We start from the raw sequence: 23,112 nt of genomic DNA, 5'->3' as shown, positions 1-23,112 counted from the left end.
CCCCTAATAACATGAACCTTAAAAAAAACCACACATGATAAAAAGCACAGTCAAGAAACAAGTGCAGAAAGACTGTTCAGAAAAAACCCCACACAATGTTTACAGCAGGCAAATGCTTTCCTACTTAAGAAATCTTATCTAATTGATTTGCTGGCAATAAAGGAAACTGTGCTATGCTACTTTAATAGTGTCCTCCAAATCCATCTAGAGCAAGTCAATTATTAATGGCATGAGAGAAGGCTATCCATTTAATTATCAAATATTTATATCTAGCTTGCCATTCTATCAAACCATACTCATTCAGATTAACCCACCTATCCATGGTGCAATCATCTTAAGATGGAATCTTCTCGCTGTTTAAAAATGCACATCCTTGAGGAGAAAGAAAGAAACGTGCATTTAGTAGGTTATCATATAATTCAATTCAAGGAACAAAAATGTATTTAAAAAAAGCCTTTTTCACTTTGGTTACTTCGTTATCATTTAAAATGCGAACTATAGCAAAGTCTAACCTATATTTAAAACAAACCGTAATGCTGGGTACACACTAGGTCGACCTGATGGCAGACCCGCCATGGCGCCGACAGAGCGGCCTACTCATGTAAGCATATACAATCCAATACCAGCAAGCATATACAAGCAATACCAATCAGCCGCTTGATAGGTCCCTCCTGCCATCCAGCTGGCCAGGCATTTGTATTTGCCCTCCCAGCTGTGATGTCTTTCCCTGCAGCAAGTGTATCTGTAGATATATCAGCCATTGCCTGTGCTGCACAGCTGACGCGATGTGTGAATGACATCGTTCCCAGGCATATCATTTGTATACACCATACGATTCATTAGCGATGTATCGGCCATTTGCTGGAGCAGCAGATATATGGCCCAGTGTGTGTACCCAGCTTAAGCTTTGTAAATGTTTGCATTTTATTACATTGTAACCCTACATGTAGCTCTTTAAACCATCACATGAAAATCATTATCTAGGGGAAATCTAATGCACATAATGAATGTTGTTCATTAGGTCAACATACACTGGGTCGACATATACTAGGTTGACATGGAAAAAGGTCAACATGAGTTTAACTATTTTTGTATCGTTTACTGTGTAAAGTGACCGGGAACCCCAATTAGTGCACCATACTTTGGTCAAGGTGCCTCGCTCGGCACAGGTTACCTTCCCAATTGTAGTCCACATGGATCGTTAAGTATGAAAAAGGTAAAAAAATGAAAGGGAATTTTTTTTAAACTCGCGTCGATATTTTTTCCATGTCGACATAGTACACGTCGACCTAATGACCATGTCGACCTAACTCATGTCGACCTAACTCATGTCGACCTAACGACCGCCATCCGCACATAATATGGTGCAAAATGTTTGGTGTAGTGCTAAAAAAAATGATGTATGCTGTCTAATATGGGATGCTGCGAAGAGTATGCTACACGCATAAAACAGATGAGCAGAACTATGCAGCTGTGCAGACCATGGGAACTGTGCACAGATAACAATGGCACTCAGCAGATGTCCGTACACAACATTCCAGTGCAGTACAAGATCTCTGCAACATAAAACCTACAATAGCTTTGTACATTCTGTAACTCGTGTATGTTATGCCAATAAGAAAGTCACTCATGTTTAGGTCAGTAAACGGTTTGAAAGTAACATTTCTTATTTAACTGGTCTGCACTTAAACAGCCATTGTAGCCAAACACCCAATGAAATGGACACTAGTTTTACTATTTTGTTAAGAGGCACTGTATTGGAAAGAGTTGCACTCATTGGCAAAGCATCTGATAAAAGCGGTTTCTAAAAGTAGTCTTCCTTACAATGGAGATAACTGACATAAAATGTCTATTTTGTAAATGATAGTCTGACTGCAACTATTGTTATTAATATGACCTTCTAGCAAATGATCTAATGGAATCCTATACTGAAGTATGGTGTCCGAACCACTGAGTGCTATTAAGGGGTGGACAACCTCTTTTGGTCCAAAGCCTCACTGAATGTGTTGCCATGAAATCTTACTCGCCTTAAAAAGTAAAATACTAAGGGGTATATGCAATTGCGGTCGAATTCCCGAAAATGTCGAAAAACGGGGCATTTTCGACACCAAAAAAAAATCAACAATGCAATACAGTACTTTTCGACAGAAAAACTGACTTTTCAGATTAGACTTTTTGCAATTCGACATTTTGAAAATTCGACATGTCTGCAGTGGTAAAAATGCGGCAATTCGACAAAAGTATATTCAATTGAAGAATGTTGATTCGACTTTAGTGCTTTTCGACAGTAATATCGTCAATTTCCTTCCGTCTCACTTTGCTGGCGGAATCTAATAAAAAAAATTTAAAACATGTTTTTTTTGGTGTTTTTTTTATATTGCTTATAGCATATCTATTTATATTAGAAGGGATTATGCACTTGGTTTATCTATTAGAGGGACACAAGTATTATTTATATATTTTTAAAAAGAATATATATTTTTTTAACTAACTAAAATAGAGAGAGCATGGTTTTTAGTTGGAAGGGGTGGGAATGAGTTAAAATCAAGAAAAAAAATGCGTGGGGTCCCCCCTCCTAAGCATAACCAGCCTCGGGCTCTTTGAGCCGGTCCTGGTTCTAAAAATACGGGGGGAAAACGGACAGGGGATCCCACGTATTTTTAGAACCAGCACCGGGCTCTGCGTCCGGTCCTGGTGCAAAAAATACGGGGGACAAAAAGCGTAGGGGTCCCCCGTATTTTTTGTACCAGCACCGGGCTCCACTAGCTGGGGAGATAATGCCACAGCCGGGGGAAACTTTTATACCGGTCCCTGCGGCCGTGGCATTAAAACCCCAACTAGTCACCCCTGGCCTGGGTTTTTTTTTTGCCAAGTACGAGGATTACAAATAATAACAGGACACTGGATTTAGGCGAGTATAATTTTATTTTCAGGTACCCCGGACTCTACTTGGACAAGTGGACAGTGGTCGGCGTGTGAACGTAGGTTAGTATGTGTGTGTCGGCATGTATGTAATAAAGTTGTACTTGTCCAGGTGTGCATGTCCTGTTTTTATTTGGGTATTTTTTTTGCAGAAGAACTACAGGTACCAGCGGGCCCGTTTCCCCCCGCATGCTGGTACCCGTGGATCTCCAAGTACCAGCTTGCCGGGAGGCTTGCTGGGACTAGTAGTTCTTCTGCAAAAAACAATATTCTTTCATTTTACTCAAGGCTATCAGCCCCCCATCCGCAGCCCTTGGATGGGGGGGGGGGGACAGCCTCTGGCTTCACCCCTGGCCCTTGGGTGGCTGGAGGGGGGGGACCCCTTGATTTAAGGGGTCCCCACTCCTCCAGGGTACCCCGGCCAGGGATGACTAGTTGGGGTTTTAATGCCACGGCCGCAGGGACCGGTATAAAAGTGTCCCCCGGCTGTGGCATTATCTCCCCAGCTAGTGGAGCCCGGTGCTGGTACAAAAAATACGAGGGACCCCTACGCTTTTTGTCCCCCGTATTTTTTGCACCAGGACCGGACGCAGAGCCCGGTGCTGGTTCTAAAAATACGGGGGATCCCCTGTCCGTTTTCCCCCCGTATTTTTACAACCAGGACCGGCTCAAAGAGCCCGAGGCTGGTTATGCTTTGGAGGGGGGACCCCACGCAATTTTTTTCCGGTGTTTTTTAACCATTTTTGCGCCGTCGAAAAAATTTGAATCCAGGACACACACTATCCGCCAATTCGTCCCTTTTTCGTCAACGGGACTGTCTAATCCGTTTTTTATTGAACATGTCGAATTCCGGCACCCGTCGGCCGGAATTCGACGGTCGAATTGTGTCGAATTTTAAAACGGGCGAAAAAAAGCCGCAATTCGGCCGGAATTGCATATACCCCAAAGAACGTACTACAGAAAAAGAGAGACGTCTTAGCATTTACAGTATATCATATCAATTAACAAAAAACTGTGTTCCATGGTAGAACTGTCCTCATCACATAGCAGGAATGCCTAGCACTCCAAAAGCACCCACCCATCCCTGAAAACTTTCTTCTGTAATTACCCATCCTTCCCCTCTCCCCGCTGCTGTAACACATTTTCCTTAAACACTAAGTGTACAATTTTTAAAACTGGTATGACCAAGCACCCAATACAATGACAGCCTGACAGCTAATCATTTTGCAGTGTTTTTGCCATGGGGTTCCCTTGTATCTGACCTGCTTCCTGAGAGTAGCCTCGTGGGTTGCAGTTTAATTGCTAGTTATAAAGATAAGACCGTAGAAAGGTGACAAATTGTATATACAGATGTCCCATACAAGACATGAACACCTTGGCAACAGGTCTGTGTTAAGGGGAATGCAGTCAGAATCCCAACAGATCCTGAAGGTAAGTACTGGCCTTGTGGTTTGGGTTAGGCTGTCTGAAAGGGGGGGGGGGGGGGGCTGGGGGAGAGAGCTAGGGTTAGGCTGCGTGTGTGTGTGGGTGGGGGGAATCAAAGTTAGGGTTAGGCTGCAGGAGGGGTGGGTTAAGCTCAAAATACATCAACCTGTCGGAATTCTGACCATCAGGATCCCGACTGCCAGGATTTCGTACCCATCCCGTTTCAGAGTACCTATCAACATAATAGATAACAGAGAACAGTATAGTCACAGCATCCCGTTAAACTCAATGGGTAACTTTTAAACATATATCTAATGAGTAGTGTAGGCCCAGCTTAGAGTGTAGTGTTCACGCTAGGCTGTTTTAGCATGGCGCCGCACCCTGCATAATTTTAAAGGCCAATATGCACCCTGACCCTTTAGCAGCGTTCTGCTTAAACAGTCTCCTGCCGCCTGAATAGATGCCCTGTGTATGGCATCTATTCACATTACAGGCAGAGTTTGAGGGAAGCCCAGCACCTGCACACCCCCATCAGACGCTGACGGCTGAGTCATGCCCCCATTAGTGACGTTGAGGGGGCCGGACCACCCCCAATAGTAATGTGCGAGCGCATACTGCCCCAGCACCCCTATGCCCTGCCAAATTCCTATGAGGAACACTAGAGTGACAGGCACTCCACCAGTTGACAGCAGAATAACTAGGATTGTAGCGTCACATACTCAACACTAATTTTCTTATACTAATAAATGGCAGCCATTCTCGCATATAATGAACAAAATCACCAAGTCAAAATCAAGTCAATATAAACTGCAGTCTTCCAAAAATGCACTGTAGTTCAGAGCTAAACACAGTTATATTGCAGGCAGTTGCAATCTCAAGTCAAATAGCAAATAAAATCAATCCAAAGAGCAACCTGCTGGCTCACTGGACATGCAGAGCAAGGAAGCGTGGTATACAAACACTATTACAGAGTATGGTTGGAACTGCAAAGAGTAATCTTCAACAAAACTCAGCAAGCAGTGGTCACTAGTAATGGGTAGGATACCCATTTGACCAAGATAAGCTTTAAAACATGCTTGGCAACTCTTTTGGGATGCTTAGCAGAGTTCTGCAAAAGCATGGACCAGTCTCCCACATGCCACCCACTTCTTAAACGAGGTAGACGAGTCTGACGCACTGACTTGGGTCATCATGTTCCCTCACACAAAACACACTAAGAAAAAAGGTAGCAGCTTAAGGCCTTAAACAACAGGGCCTGCTGTGTCACCACCACGCCTTGGACATGGATGCCCCTTCTGTAGCTTTCCTTGATCTAACCTTTTTTTTTTTTTTTTTTTAATCGGTAGTATGGCTATAATTATTCATGCCATGGATTAAACAAGGTGCTGGAAACATTCCCTACAGATTTGGTCCATGCTGATCTGATAGCATCATAAAGTTGCTGCATATTTGTCAGCTGGACATTCATGTTGTGAATATTGGTGACCATTGGAATAGACTGAGCTCATAGTCATGTTCGTGGAACCAGCTTGAGATAATGATGTGTGCTCTGTTACATGACTCCTTATCTTGCTGGAAGTAGCTTCAGAAGGTGGGTAAATTGTTACCTTAAATGGGTGTACATGGTCAGCAACAATAGGATGTAGCATTTAAACAAGGTGCAACTGGCATTACGGGGTCTTATGTTTTTAAAAAAATAAGAATTTACTTACCGATAATTCTATTTCTCGTAGTCCGTAGTGGATGCTGGGGACTCCGTAAGGACCATGGGAATAGCGGCTCCGCAGGAGACAGGGCACAAAAGTAAAAGCTTTAGGATCAGGTGGTGTGCACTGGCTCCTCCCCCTATGACCCTCCTCCAAGCCTCAGTTAGGATACTGTGCCCGGACGAGCGTACACAATAAGGAAGGATTTATGAATCCCGGGTAAGACTCATACCAGCCACACCAATCACACTGTACAACCTGTGATCTGAACCCAGTTAACAGCATGATAACAGCGGAGCCTCTGAAAAGATGGCTCACAACAATAATAACCCGATTTTTGTACCAATAACTATGTACAAGTATTGCAGACAATCCGCACTTGGGATGGACGCCCAGCATCCACTACGGACTATGAGAAATAGAATTATCGGTAAGTAAATTCTTATTTTCTCTGACGTCCTAAGTGGATGCTGGGGACTCCGTAAGGACCATGGGGATTATACCAAAGCTCCCAAACGGGCGGGAGAGTGCGGATGACTCTGCAACACCGAATGAGAGAACTCCAGGTCCTCCTCAGCCAGGGTATCAAATTTGTAGAATTTTGCAAACGTGTTTGCCCCTGACCAAGTAGCAGCTCGGCAAAGTTGTAAAGCCGAGACCCCTTGGGCAGCCGCCCAAGATGAGCCCACCTTCCTTGTGGAATGGGCATTTACAGATTTTGGCTGTGGCAGGCCTGCCACAGAATGTGCAAGCTGAATTGTACTACAAATCCAACGAGCAATCGTCTGCTTAGAAGCAGGAGCACCCAGTTTGTTGGGTGCATACAGGATAAACAGCGAGTCAGATTTTCTGACTCCAGCCGTCCTGGAAACATATATTTTCAGGGCCCTGACAACATCTAGCAACTTGGAGTCCTCCAAGTCCCTATTAGCCGCAGGTACCACCATAGGCTGGTTCAGGTGAAACGCTGACACCACCTTAGGGAGAAACTGGGGACGAGTCCGCAGTTCTGCCCTGTCCGAATGGAAAAACAGATATGGCTTTTGTGAGACAAAGCCGCCAATTCTGACACTCGCCCGGCCGAGGCCAGGGCCAACAGCATGGTCACTTTCCATGTGAGATATTTCAAAACCACAGATTTGAGCGGTTCAAACCAATGTGATTTGAGGAATCCCAGAACTACGTTGAGATCCCACGGTGCCACTGGAGGCACAAAAGGGGGTTGTATATGCAGTACTCCCTTGACAAACGTCTGGACTTCAGGAACTGAAGCCAATTCTTTCTGGAAGAAAATCGACAGGGCCGAAATTTGAACCTTAATGGACCCCAATTTGAGGCCCATAGACACTCCTGTTTGCAGGAAATGCAGGAATCGACAGAGTTGAAATTTCTTCGTGGGGCCTTCCAGGCCTCACACCACGCAACATATTTTCGCCAAATGTGGTGATAATGTTGTGCGGTCACCTCCTTCCTGGCTTTGACCAGGATAGGGATGACCTCTTCCGGAATGCCTTTTTCCCTTAGGATCCGGCGTTCAACCGCCATGCCGTCAAACGCAGCCGCGGTAAGTCTTGGAACAGACATGGTACTTGCTGAAGCAAGTCCCTTCTTAGCGGCAGAGGCCATGGGTCCTCTGTGAGCATCTCTTGAAGTTCCGGGTACCAAGTCCTTCTTGGCCAATCCGGAGCCACGAGTATAGTTCTTACTCCTCTACGTCTTATAATTCTCAGTACCTTGGGTATGAAAAGCAGAGGAGGGAACACATACACCGACTGGTACACCCACGGTGTTACCAGAACGTCCACAACTATTGCCTGAGGGTCTCTTGACCTGGCGCAATACCTGTCCAGTTTTTTGTTCAGGCGGGACGCCATCATGTCCACCTTTGGTCTTTCCCAACGGTTCACAATCCTGTGGAAGACTTCCAGATGAAGTCCCCACTCTCCCGGGTGGAGGTCGTGTCTGCTTCCCAGTTGTCCACTCCCGGAATGAACACTGCTGACAGTGCTATCACATGATCTTCCGCCCAGCGAAGAATCCTTGCAGTTTCTGCCATTGCCCTCCTGCTTCTTGTGCCGCCCTGTCTGTTTACGTGGGCGACTGCCGTGATGTTGTCCGACTGGATCAGCACCGATTGACTTTGAAGCAGAGGTCTTCCTAGGCTCAGAGCATTGTAAATCGCCCTTAGCTCCAGTATATTTATGTGGAGAGAAGTCTCCAGACTTGACCACACTCCCTGGAAATTTTTTCCTTGTGTGACTGCTCCCCAGCCTCTCAGGCTGGCATCCGTGGTCACCAGGACCCAGTCCTGAATGCCGAATCTGCGGCCCTCTAGAAGATGAGCACTCTGCAACCTCCACAGAAGAGACACCCTTGTCCTTGGGGACAGGGTTATCCGCTGATGCATCTGAAGCTGCGATCCGGACCATTTTTCCAGCAGATCCCACTGAAAAGTTCTTGCGTGAAATCTGCCGAATGGAATCGCTTCGTAAGAAGCCACCTTTTTTCCCAGGACCCTTGTGCAATGATGCACTGACACTTTTCCTAGTTTTAGGAGGTTCCTGACTAGCTCGGATAACTCCCTGGCTTTCTCCTCCGGGAGAAACACCTTTTTCTGGACTGTGTCCAGAATCATCCCTAGGAACAGCAGACGTGTCGTCGGGATCAGCTGCGATTTTGGAATATTTAGAATCCACCCGTGCTGTTGTAGCAGTACCCGAGATAGTGCTACTCCGACCTCCAACTGTTCCCTGGACTTTGCCCTTATCAGGAGATCTTCCAAGTAAGGGATAATTAAGACGTCTTTTCTTCGAAGAAGAATCATCATTTCGGCCATTACCTTGGTAAAGACCCGGGGTGCCGTGGACAATCCAAACGGCAGCGTCTGAAACTGATAGTGACAGTTCAGTACCACGAACCTGAGGTACCCTATGAGAAGGGCAAATTGGGACATGGAGGTAAGTATCCTTGATGTCCAGGGACACCATATAGTCCCCTCTTCCAGGTTCGCTATCACTGCTCTGAGTGACTCCATCTTGATTTGAACCTTTGTATGTACCGGTAAGTGTTCAAAGATTTCAGATTTAGAATAGGTCTCACCGAGCCGTCCGGCTTCGGTACCACAAATAGTGTGGAATAATACCCCTTTCCTTGTTGTAGGTGGGGTACTTTCATTATCACCTGCTGGGAATATAGCTTGTGAATTGCTTCCAATACTGCCTCCCTGTCGGAGGGAGACGTTGGTAAAGCAGACTTCAGGAACCTGCGAGGAGGAGACGTCTCGAATTCCAATCTGTACCCCTGAGATACTACCTGTAGGATCCAGGGGTCCACTTGCGAGTGAGCCCACTGCGCACTGAAACTCTTGAGACGACCCCCCACCGCACCTGAGTCCGCTTGTAAGGCCCCAGCGTCATGCTGAGGACTTGGCAGAAGCGGTGGAGAGCTTCTGTTCCTGGGAAGGGCTGCCTGCTGCAGTCTTTTTCCCTTTCCTCTACCCCTGGGCAGATATGACTGGCCTTTTGCCCGCTTGCCCTTATGGGGACGAAAGGACTGAGGCTGAAAAGACGGTGTCTTTTTCTGCTGAGAGGTGACTTGGGGTAAAAAGGTGGATTTTCCAGCTGTTGCCGTGGCCACCAGGTCCGATAGACCGACCTCAAATAACTCCTCCCCTTTATACGGCAATACTTCCATGTGCCGTTTGGAATCCGCATCACCTGACCACTGTCATGTCCATAAACATCTTCTGGCAGAAATGGACATCGCACTTACTCTTGATGCCAGAGTGCAAATATCCCTCTGTGCATCTCGCATATATAGAAATGCATCCTTTAAATGCTCTATAGTCAATAAAATACTGTCCCTGTCAAGGGTATCAATATTTTCAGTCAGGGAATCCGACCAAGCCACCCCAGCGCTGCACATCCAGGCTGAGGCGATCGCTGGTCGCAGTATAACACCAGTATGTGTGTATATACTTTTTAGGATATTTTCCAGCCTCCTATCAGCTGGCTCCTTGAGGGCGGCCGTATCTGGAGACGGTAACGCCACTTGTTTTGATAAGCGTGTGAATGCCTTATCCACCCTAGGGGGTGTTTCCCAACGCGCCCTAACTTCTGGCGGGAAAGGGTATAACGCCAATAATTTCTTAGATATTAGCAATTTTTAATTCATCTGATTCAGGAAAAACTACAGGTAGTTTTTCCACACCCCACATAATACCCTTTTTTGTGGTACTTGTAGAATCAGAAATATGTAACACCTCCTTCATTGCCCTTATGTAACGTGTGGCCCTACTGGAAAATACGTCCGTTTCTTCACCGTCGACACTGGAGTCAGTGTCCGTGTCTGTGTCGACCGACTGAGGTAATGGGCGTTTTAAAGCCCCTGACGGTGTTTGAGACGCCTGGACAGGTACTAATTGGTTTGCCGGCCGTCTCATGTCGTCAACCGACCTTGCAGCGTGTTGACATTATCACGTAATTCCATAAATAAGCCATCCATTCCGGTGTCGACTCCCTAGGGGGTGACATCACCATTACAGGCAATTGCTCCGCCTCCACACCAACATCGTCCTCATACATGTCGACACACACGTACCGACACACAGCACACACACAGGGAATGCTCTGATAGAGGACAGGACCCCACTAGCCCTTTGGGGAGACAGAGGGAGAGTTTGCCAGCACACACCAAAACGCTATAATTATACAGGGACAACCTTATAATAAGTGTTTTCCCTTATAGCATCTTAATATATTATAATATCGCCACACAAAATGCCCCCCCTCTCTGTTTTAACCCTGTTTCTGTAGTGCAGTGCAGGGGAGAGCCTGGGAGCCTTCCTAGCAGCGGAGCTGTGTAGGAAAATGGCGCTGTGTGCTGAGGAGAATAGGCCCCGCCCCCTTTTCGGCGGGCTTCTTCTCCCGGTTTTTCTGACAACCTGGCAGGGGTTAAATACATCCATATAGCCCCAGAGGCTATATGTGATGTATTTTTAGCCAGCATAGGTACTTTCATTGCTGCCCAGGGCGCCCCCCCCAGCGCCCTGCACCCTCAGTGACCGTTGGTGTGAAGTGTGCTGAGAGCAATGGCGCACAGCTGCCGTGCTGTGCGCTACCTTAAGAAGACTGGGAAGTCTTCAGCCGCCGATTTCTGGACCTCTTCTCTCTTCAGCATCTGCAAGGGGGTCGGCGGCGCGGCTCCGGTGACCCATCCAGGCTGTACCTGTGATCGTCCCTCTGGAGCTAGTGTCCAGTAGCCTAAGAAGCCAATCCATCCTGCACGCAGGTGAGTTCACTTCTTCTCCCCTAAGTCCCTCGTTGCAGTGAGCCTGTTGCCAGCAGGACTCACTGAAAATAAAAAACCTAGCAAAACTTTTACTCTAAGCAGCTCTTTAGGAGAGCCACCTAGATTGCACCCTTCTCGGCCGGGCACAAAAACCTAACTAAGGCTTGGAGGAGGGTCATAGGGGGAGGAGCCAGTGCACACCACCTGATCCTAAAGCTTTTACTTTTGTGCCCTGTCTCCTGCGGAGCCGCTATTCCCATGGTCCTTACGGAGTCCCCAGCATCCACTTAGGACGTCAGAGAAAAAACATTACCCATTACACCACCACTAGCCTGAACCACTGACACAAGGCAAGATGGATCTATGGATTTGTATTGTTTACAACAAATTCTGACCCTTCCATCCATAAATAAATTAGGATAGATCAGCTACATTTTTCCAGTTTAAGTGAACCTGTGACATCTTAGCCAGTAAGATAACCTGGTGTGGTTTTTTATGGCTGCAACCAATCCACCCCAAGGCTTATCGCGCTGAGTGCTCAGAGATGCTCTTCTGCATACCACTGGTGTAACGCATGGTTATTTCCATTATTGTTGCCTTCCTGCCAGCTTGAACCAGTCTGGACATCACGCCCACGGCACTGCTGCTCACTGGATGCTTTTTGTTTTACACATCATTATCTGTCATTTCTTGAGACTGAACTCAAAATATAAGCAGTATTTGAGATAGTCAAACCACCCTGACTTGCACCAAAATCATTCCATGGTTAGTCACTCCAATATAATATCTTCCCAATCTGGTGTTTGGTCTGAACAACACTGACCACATTTGGATACGCATCTTGATGTCGCTACAGGATTGGCTAATATTGCATATATATATATATATATATATATATATATATATATATATATATATATATATATATATATATATATTTATATATAAGATTTTAAAACTACCGGTAAATCTATTTCTCCTAGTCCGTAGAGGATGCTGGGGACTCCGTAAGGACCATGGGGTATAGACGGGCTCCGCAGGAGATAGGGCACCTAAAAAGAACTTTGACTATGGGTGTGCACTGGCTCCTCCCTCTATGCCCCTCCTCCAGACCTCAGTTAGAGAACTGTGCCAAGAGGAGATGGACAATACAAAGCAGGATTTAGCAATCCAAGGGCAAGATTCATACCAGCCCACACCAATCATACCATGTAACCTGGAACATACATAACCAGTTAACAGTATGAACAGACAACAGTAACGGTCCAAGACCGATGTCAACTGTAACATAACCCTTATGTAAGCAACAACTATATACAAGTCTTGCAGAGTTTCCGCACTGGGACGGGCGCCCAGCATCCTCTACGGACTAGGAGAAATAGATTTACCGGTTGGTTTAAAATCTTATTTTCTCTTACGTCCTTGAGGAGGCTGGGGACTCCGTAAGGACCATGGGGTTTATACCAAAGCATCCAATCGGGTGGGAGAGTGCGTATGACTCTGCAGCACTGACTGAGCAAACACTAGGTCCTCATCAGCCAGGGTATCAAACTTGTAGAATTTAGCAAAAGTGTTTGACCCCGACCAAGTCGCCGCTCGGCAAAGTTGTAAAGCCGAGACGCCTCGGGCAGCCGCCCAAGAAGAGCCCACCTTCCTAGTGGAATGGGCCTTAACCGAATTTGGCACCGGCAATCCAGCCGTAGAGTGAGCCTGCTGAATCGTATTACAGATCCAGCGAGGAATAGTCTGCTTTGAAGCAGGAGCGCCAATCTTATTGGCCGCATACAGGACAAACAGAGCCTCTGTTTTCCTAATTCTAGCCGTCCTGGCTACATAAATCTTTAAGGCCCTGACTACATCCAGGGATCTGGAATCCTCCATGTCACCGGTAGCCACAGGCACCACAATAGATTGATTCATATGGAACGACTAAACCACTTTAGGCAAAAATTGTGGACGTGTCCTCAATTCAGCTCGATCCACATGAAAAATCAAGTAGGGGCTCTTGTGTGAGAGAGCCGCCAATTCTGACACTCGCCTTGCTGATGCTAAGGCCAACAACATGACCACCTTCCAGGTAAGAAATTTCAACTCAACCTTGTTAAGCGGTTCAAACCAGTGTGATTTTAGGAACTGCAACACCACGTTCAGGTCCCATGGTGCCACTGGAGGCACAAAAGGGGGCTGGATGTGCAGCACTCCATTTACAAACGTCTGGACTTCTGGAAGAGAAGCCAATTCCTTCTGAAAGAAAATCGAGAGGACCGAAATCTGTACCTTAACCGAGCCTAATTTCAGGCCCATATCCACTCCTGTCTGTAGGAAGTGGAGAAGACGACCCAGATGAAAATCTTCCGTAGGTGCATTCTTGGTCTCACACCAAGACACATACTTTCGCCAGAAACGGTGATAATGTTTTATCGTCACCTCCTTCCTAGCCTTTATTAAAGTAGGGATGACCTCTTCCGGAATCCCCTTTTTTGCTAGGATTCGGCGTTCAACCGCCATGCCGTCAAACGTAACCGCGGTAAGTCTTGAAATACACAGGGCCCCTGCTGCAACAGGTCTTCCCGCAGAGGAAGAGGCCAGGGGTCTCCTGTGAGCATCTCTTGTAGATCCGAGTACCAGGCCCTTCGAGGCCAGTCTGGGACAACGAGTATCGTCTGTACTCTTCTTCGTCTTATGATCCTCAACACTTTCGTGATGAGAGGAAGAGGAGGAAACACGTAGACAGATTCGAACACCCACGGTGTTACCAGTGCGTCTACTGCTACTGCCTGAGGGCCCCAGACCTGGCGCAATACCTCCGAAGTTTTTTGTTGAGGCGTGACGCCATCATGTCTATTTGAGGAGTTCCCCAAAGACGTGTTACGTCTGCAAAGACTTCTTGATGAAGTCCCCACTCTCCTGGATGGAGATAGTGTCTGCTGAGGAAGTCTGCTTCCCAGTTGTCTACTCCCGGAATGAAGACAGCCGACAGAGCGCTTACATGATTTTCCGCCCAGCGAAGTATCCTTGTGGCTTCCGCCATCGCGACTCTGCTTCTTGTCCCGCCTTGGCGGTTCACATGAGCCACTGCTGTGACATTGTCTGATTGAATCAGAACCGGTAGGTTTAGAAGAAAACTCTCCGCTTGTCGAAGGCCGTTGTAAATGGCCCTGAGTTCCAACACATTGATGTGCAGACAGGACTCCTGGTCTGACCAAAGACCCTGAAAAGTCTTTCCCTGTGTGACCGCTCCCCATCCGCGGAGGCTCGCGTCCGTGGTAACCAGGATCCAGTCCTGAATCCCGAACCGGCGACCCTCCAGCAGCTGAGCACTTTGCAACCACCACAGGAGGGACACTCTGGTTCCTGGGGACAGAGTTATTTTCCGATGTAAGTGCAGATGGGACCCGGACCACTTGTCCAGAAGGTCCCATTGAAAAGTCCTTGCATGGAACCTTCCGAAGGGAATGGCCTTGTAGGCCGCCACCATTTTCCCCAGAACTCGAGTGCATTGGTGAACTGACACCCTTTTCGGTTTTAGCAGGTCTCTGACCATATTCTGGATGTCTTGGGCTCTCTCTATTGGGAGAAAGACCTTCATTTGTTCCGTATCCAGTATCATACCTAGGAACGGTAGTCGAGTTGTCGGAATCAACTGTGACTTCGGTAGATTTAGAATCCAACCGTGTTGCTGGAGCACTCTCAGAGAGAGCGCCACACTGCTCAGCAATTTCTCCCTTGATCTCGCTTTTATCAGGAGATCGTCCAAGTATGGGATAATTGTGACTCCATTCTTGCGCAGGACCACCATCATTTCCGCCATTATCTTGGTGAAAATCCTCGGGGCCGTGGAAAGTCCAAACGGCAACGTCTGAAATTGGTTATGACAATCCTGTACAGGGAATCTCAGGTATTCCTGATGGGGGGCATATATGGGGACATGAAGGTACGCATCCTTTATGTCCAGAGACACCATAAACTCCCCCTCCTCCATGTTGGCTATTATTGCTCTGAGAGATTCCATTTTGAATTTGAATCTTTTTATGTACAGGTTTAGGGATTTCAGATTAAAAATCGGTCTGACCGTACCGTCCGGTTTCGGGACCACAAATAGGGTTGAATAGTAACCTCTTCCCTGCTGGTGCAGGGGAACCTTGATTATCACTTGCTGTATACACAGCGTTTGAATTGCAGCTAACACTATATCCCTTTCCGATGTGGAAGCTGGTAGGGCCGATTTGAAAAATCGGCTCGGGGGCACATCCTCGAATTCCAATTTGTAACCCTGAGAAACTATTTCCAACACCCAGGGATTCAGGTCCGAACTGACCCAGGCCTGACTGAAAAGTCAAAGAAGTGCCCCCACCGGTGCGGACTCCCTCAGGAGAGTCCCAGCGTCATGCTGTGGTTTTTGGAGCAGCCGGGGAGGACTTTTGTTCCTGGGCACCTGCCGAAGCAGGTGCTCTCTTGCCTCTGCCCTTACCTCTGGCGAGGAAAGAGGATCCCTGACCTCTTTTGGACTTGTGCGACCGAAAGGACTGCATCTGATAGGGTGTTGCTTTCTTTTGCTGTTGGGGAATATATGGTAAAACATTTGATTTACCTGCTGTAGCTGTGGAAACCAGGTCCGTCAGCCCATCCCCAAACAATACATCACCCTTATAGGGTAGTACTTCCATATGTTTTTTGGAATCCGCATCACCCGTCCATTGGCGAGTCTATAAGGATCTTCTCGCTGAGATAGACATGGCATTGGCCCTAGAAGCTAGCAATCCAATGTCCCTTTGAGCATCCCTCATAAATAAGACTGCGTCTTTTATATAGGCTAGAGTTAGGAATATAGTATCCTTATCCATAGTATCCAATTGATCTGGCAGCTCATGTGTCCAAGCTGCAATTGCGCTACACACCCATGCCGACGCAATCGTCGGTCTTAACACAGCATCCGTATGAGAATAAATACCCTTTAAGGTAGTTTCTTGCCTGCGATCTGCAGGGTCCTTAAGGGCCGCTGTGTCAGGAGACGGTAGCGCCACTTTCTTGGACAAGCGCGTCAGGGCCTTGTCCACAGTGGGGGGTGATTCCCAAATCTCCCTGTCCTGCTTAGGGAAAGGGTATGCCATAAAAATTATTTCGGGTATCTGCGGTCTCTTATCCGGAGTCTCCCAAGCTTTTCCAAAGAACTCATTTAATTCATGAGATGTGGGAAAGTTAATAATCTGTTTCTTTTCCTTAAACATGTGTACCCTTGTGTCGGGGACAGAGGGTTCATCCACAATATGTAACACATCCCTTATTGCCACAATCATACACAATGGTTTAAGTCACCTTAGGGTGCAATTTTACTTCGTCAATAGTCGACACTGGAATCAGAATCCGTGTCGGTAGTAGTGTCTTGTGTTAAGGGACGCTTTTGAGACCCCGACGGGCCCTGTGAGTCGGTCCGATCTGAGGATTGACCGCCTGATGTCCCCCCTAAACCAGCCTTATTAAGCCTTTTATGTAAAGATGCCACACTTGCATGCAACGTATGCCACATGTCCATCCAATCTGGAGTCGGCACAACCGACGGGGACACACCACTCATTTGCTCCACCTCCTCCTTGGAGAAGCCTTCCTCCTCAGACATGTCGACACACAAGTACCGACACCCCCCACACACACAGGGATTAACCTATAAGGGGACAAAACCCCAACCAGGTCCTAAGGTGAGACAGAGAAAGAGTATGCCAGCACACACCAGCGCTTAACAACACTGGAAGAAAATATATATATCCAGATAGCGCTTTTTTTATATATATTATGTCAATTCCCACTCACTGCGTCGCCAAAGTGCCCCCCTCCTCTTTTTTCCAGCCTGTGTTCAGCAGGGGAGAGTCCAGGGAGCCAGTGTTTTCTTTCTCATGCAGCTTCTGTGGAGAAAATGGCGCTGGTTAGTGCTGAGGATCAAGCCCCGCCCACCCGACGGCGGGCTTCGGTCCCAGTGATTTTTCAATAAAATGGCGGGGGATCAGCGATTTACTGCCTCCGCAGTCTAATGCCACTGTTTTGTGCCAAAATGTGAGGTTTATTGCTGCCCAGGGCGCCCCCCCCACCGCCCCCCCCCCCCCAGGGCGCCCCCCCCACCGCCCCCCCCCCCCCCCAGGGCGCCCCCCCCACCGCCCCCCCCCCCCAGGGCGCCCCCCCCACCGCCCCCCCCCCCGCCCCCCCCCCCCCCTGCGCCCTGCACCCTTCAGTGCTGCTCTGTGTGTGTGTGTGACTGGGAGCAATGGCAGCTGCGCGCCTTACCTCATGAAGATCTGATGTCTTCTGTCTTCTCTATCCGCTTCTACCTTCGGCATCTGTGAGGAGGACGGCGGCGCGGCTCCGGGACGAACCCCAGGTGAGACCTGTGTTCCGACTCCCTCTGGAGCTAATGGTGTCCAGTAGCCTTGGAAGCAGTGCCCAACTTGACAAGCCAGCTCTGCTTCTCTCTCCTCGGTCCCACGATGCAGGGAGCCTGTTGCCAACAGGACTCCCTGAAAATAAAAAACCTAACAAAATTATTTTTCCACAGAAAACTCTGGAGAGCTCTCTGCAGTGCACCCATTCTCCTCTGGGCACAAGATCTAACTGAGGTCTGGAGGAGGGGCATAGAGGGAGGAGCCAGTGCACACCCATAGTCAAAGTTCTTTTTTAGGTGCCCTATCTCCTGCGGAGCCCGTCTATACCCCATGGTCCTTACGGAGTCCCCAGCATCCTCTAGGACGTAAGAGAAATATTATATATATATATATATATATATATATATATATATATATATATATATATATATATATATATATATATAGGGCTTATAAATGTACATTTTTTTAAATGTTTTCACTGTCATGAATATTATTTTGCCACATAGCCTATGCCCTATGTGATCTGTTCAAAGAATTTGGTACAGTACTACCCATGTTCATTCCCACTCCCAAATTATTTTGATTCCAGCTGCAAAGAATTATACACAAGAACACACCTGCACATCATATGGAAATTTCTTCTTCAAAGCAGCAGTTTTGCTTCCTAAAGAATTTGTGCGGATATTACTTCCAAATGTTACAACACAACGTCTAGATATAGATTCTAAATATAAATACATTAAAACAGATGTGATTTGATATTATGAACAATAAGGAGTACAGTATTTTTTAAAGGCTTATACCCACTGGTACCTTTCAAATGCATGTTTTAAACACATAAAAGGGTCAGACATTAAAAACAGCGTTTATAACGTTAAAATATCCATTGGCGTTTTAGTCGTGTTGCCATAGCATTTTTAAGAAATGCTGTTTGTATAATTTTATTTCTTTTTGTGTAATGTTTTTATTGCAAAAGACACATGGCATACACAAAACATTTAGCATGACACAAAAACATTTGTCAGATATCAACAGCAAAAGAAAAGGCAACAATATGCTTCAGCAATATTTCCATAGCAGGGAGGGATCCAGAGAGAGGCCAAAGCCTATCAGACATTATTTAAGCAAAACCTCAATGGACAATCTTTGAGATAAAAGTATAGGGGGCGGGTAGCAGAGGAATGGAGGGAAGGAGGTAGTGGGAAGAGACCCCACTTGAGACAAAGGGCATGAACAGCATCACGGCAGGCTGGTAAAGCAGCACAGTAACTTAGCACCCACCTCTACCAGCAAAGAAACCCGTAAACTCCAGTAGTCCGGAACCAAAAATCCTAATGTAGTGGAAAGCTTCAGTATAACCACTTGAATTCCTTTGTATCGTTTTATATATTTACAGTATGTAAACACAAAGTGAAAAATGTAAGTAAAAATATATATAAGGCATTTGATATCCACAGATACTGTAATGGGCAGCACGGACGGTGTAATGGTTAGCATTACTGCCTCACAGCACTGAGATCATGGGTTTGATTCCTACCATGGAACTAACCGTGTGGAGTTTTTATATTGTCCCTGAGCTTGCATGGGGTTCCCCAGGGTGCTGCGGTTTTCTCCCACAATCCAAACCTATACTAGTAGGTTAACTGGCTCACAACAAACCCTGGCGTGAATGTGTGTGTCCGTACATGTGGCAGGGACTGATGTGAATGGCTGTTCTCTATACAGCTCTACGGAATGTGTGCACGCTGTATAAATAACTGATAATAAATAAATAATTGAAACTAGTATTAAAAATGCAACTATTGTCAAACAGAAAGATTGGGGGCATTAAGTTAAAACAAAATAGGATAGACTAAAGAAAAATGCATGATAAAGTAATCAGATTAAAAAGAGACAACTTATACCCCTTTCACACCGCCAATGCCAGATCTCACCCGGGAATTGGAAACAGGTCCTTCCCGAGTGGGATCTGGCATTGGACGCTGCTGCTGGCTTCCTCAAACTGGCAATATGCCGGGCGGGTTGCCATAGTGACGGGGGCGGAGCCGGCAGCGGGGGCGGAAGCGGCATTGGGAGATGAGATCATCTCCGCGCCGCCTCTCCCTGTTGTAGTGAACAGGTCCCGGGTCGCATCAACCCGGGAGCCCGTTTACGCTGCCATTGACCCGGTATTCAACTCAGGAATAACACTGCTTTATTCCCGGGATGAATTGCCGGGTCAGGCGAACCAGGATTTTGCCTATGGCGCTTTCACACTGCACGTTGACCCGGCAATACCGGGTTATTTGTGCAGTGTGAAAGGGGTACAAGGGATTGCCTCTATACCTCAACAAATACCTTCAGTGATCAGCAGTTGTTTCAGATGCCATGTTTTATTATTTCTTTAAGAATTTCTGGGCTTTCTAATGCATTATAGGGTTGGGTAATCCTAAAAATAACCCCTCCTCTACGTTTTTTTCCCCAGGCCACGTTGCATCTCCCATCTACAAATCTGGAACAGAACTAAATTCTTAGGCTGTTTGCTATTTTTTTATTCACATTTTTTCAGTGCACTACCTAGGTTCTGTTGGATGTTAGCAAGAGTATTTTCTCTGGAGGATTTCCATAGCAATCACCATTTAAAACAATGGGGAGGACCATGATGAGACAGTAGGACTACTAATAAGTCACCATTATAGGAGTTAAAAAGAAGAGAAAAAACAGGATTTTAATTACCTACTGGTAAATCCTTTTCTCGGAATCCGAAGAGGATAGTGGGGATCCATTTAAAACCATGGGTATAGACGGGTCCATGAGGAGCCTTGGGCCCTTTAAGAATTTGATAGTGTGCGCTGGCTCCTCCCTCTATGCCCCTCCTACCAGACTTAGTCTAGTAAACTGTGCCTGAGAAGACGGACATACTTTGAGAGGATAGATAAGTAAAGTGGTGAGATTACAAACCAGCACACAGAACAATAGGAAAGCCATGCTAACCAAACGTGAAACATGAACAGCAATAGCTGAACAAACCAGAATACTTAACCAAGTAACAGTGCAGGAAGAACGAAGCACATAATTATTATTATTTGATTTTGGGAAGAAGATTAGCCAGAACAATGGCTTCCATCCTGCAGCAGTCTAATAATATTTATGTATTAAGAGTTATTTATATAGCGCACTTGTAGTGTAAGTAGAAATTAAAAATTGCTTGGGAAAATCCAAAGATACAGAGGTGTCCTCATCACCTATAGTTTGTTCCACATGGCGCAATATGCCTGGTGCGATTCCCGTGCTGTACCAACTTTCCTCCATTATGCTACTTTTTTCGCAGTTTTGTGTCTTAATTCACTTATAGTATACTAGGTATTTAGAATTAATGTTTTGGCGTGACTAATTTGCAATGTCTGTGGCATGCTATATAGATCTATTTGCCACGATTTGAGGATAAAGTGTATGGTGAAACTTCTGTAGAGGTTGTGTAGAAAAACCACCTTGCTCTGCTTAGTAAAAACATTTCTAAGTGGGTAGAGAGAAAGATGATCACATACCAGTCAAAAACAAAATGTATAGGAGTGTTGATGAGTCCAGTGCTGTAGCCGCACAAGAACAGTGGAATAGCAAGAGTCGAACATCAACCCAGTCCAGGCTTTAAGGATATCCATGCTTGAGCACAGGTGACTTAATTAGTACTTCAGTCAATTTGATTTAACCATCTGGACTTAAGCATGCATAGCCTTAAAACCTGGACCTTTAATGGCAGAATTTTGGAAACACTAGTTTAAAATAATCAAGCCAGTTAAAACATTTTTTAGATTAACTGGTCTGGTTAGACTTAAGGTGGGTACACACTGATAGGTATATCTGCAGATCAGTTGATCTGCAGATATATCTATGGACGGATCGGGCAGTGTGTTGAGCATACACACTGCCCGATCCGTCGGGGACTGACGTCATGAAATGGGCGGGCGTGTACACACGCCCGCCCAGTTCACCTGTCAATCACCACCGGCCGCCGAAGCATGTGTACGGGCGGTCGGCCGACCGCCGTACACACACAGCGACGCTTCAATATATCGGTAGATATATTGGCCGTCGGCTGTGCTGCGGGGTCGACGCGATACGTCTGTGAACGACGGAGTTCACAGACGTATCGGCCGTACACACTGGCCGACGGACCCGCGATATAGGAGAACGGCCGATATATCGGCCAGTGTGTATAGGCCTTAACAAACTTTTGGTGGGACAAATCTCAAAAATAGCAAAATTAGCATTAGGTGCTGCCATCGTGTTGTGTAGCGTTAATCTTTGCTGCTTGTCCTTTGGCCTTCTATGTTCAGAATTTAAAATTATTCATATGGGAAAAAAGTAAGAACACCATACAATGTACAGTAGCCAATTAAGTTTAAACACTTTTGAAACAGCTCCAACATGGTTGACCCTGTTCACCTTGCTTGATTTCATATTTTTAGCACATATTTGAAGTTTAGAACCAGCTCAAGAACCACTTTGAAACAATTTTGAGCATCTCTGTTCCCATCCCTCACCTTCAGCCTCTTATTGGCTTTAAGGATAAAAATTCTTTAATGCTCACGTTTATATCTACAGTGCAAATAACCCGGTTAAAGTTAACTTAATACACCTTCAAAAACAGACAAAGATATACAATACAAATGGGAAAACTTGGAAAAATCTTGGTAGAACATTCATCTTGACTATAATTACATCCAAAAGCATTTATGGGAAAAAAATAATAAGAATTTACTCACCGGTAATTCTGTTTCTCGTAGTCCGTAGTGGATGCTGGGAACTCCGTAAGGACCATGGGGAAAAGCGGGCTCCGAAGGAGGCTGGGCACTCTAGAAAGATCTTAGACTACCTGGTGTGCACTGGCTCCTCCCACTATGACCCTCCTCCAAGCCTCAGTTAGGTACTGTGCCCGGACGAGCGTACACAATAAGGAAGGATTTTGAATCCCGGGTAAGACTCATACCAGCCACACCAATCACACCGTACAACTCGTGATATGAAACACAGTTAACAGTATGAAACAATAGAGCCTCTCAACAGATGGCTCAACAATAACCCGATTTAGTTAACAATAACTATGTACAAGTATTGCAGATAAACCGCACTTGGGATGGGCGCCCAGCATCCACTACGGACTACGAGAAACAGAATTACCGGTGAGTAAATTCTTATTTTCTCTAACGTCCTAGTGGATGCTGGGAACTCCGTAAGGACCATGGGGATTATACCAAAGCTCCCAAACGGGCGGGAGAGTGCGGATGACTCTGCAGCACTGAATGAGAGAACTCCAGGTCCTCCTCAGCCAGGGTATCAAATTTGTAGAATTTTGCAAACGTGTTTGCCCCTGACCAAGTAGCTGCTCGGCAAAGTTGTAAAGCCGAGACCTCTCG

At 46.4% G+C, this 23,112-nt stretch overlaps 1 protein-coding gene across 1 annotated transcript in view; it reads right to left on the bottom strand.

Moving 5' to 3' along the window:
• Positions 1-23,112, bottom strand: part of TPST2 (tyrosylprotein sulfotransferase 2) — a 129,770-nt gene that overhangs the window by 36,646 nt on the left and 70,012 nt on the right. The window contains exon 2 of the mRNA XM_063913184.1: positions 315-372. The gene's annotated coding sequence lies outside the window, so the exon portion shown is untranslated. The remainder of the gene's footprint in view (positions 1-314; positions 373-23,112) is intronic.

The sequence above is a fragment of the Pseudophryne corroboree genome, chromosome 1 (assembly GCF_028390025.1).
Source record: "Pseudophryne corroboree isolate aPseCor3 chromosome 1, aPseCor3.hap2, whole genome shotgun sequence".
NCBI lineage: Eukaryota > Metazoa > Chordata > Amphibia > Anura > Myobatrachidae > Pseudophryne > Pseudophryne corroboree.
Note: the sequence above shows the minus strand (reverse complement) of the source record. Positions and strands in the feature narration are given on the sequence as shown.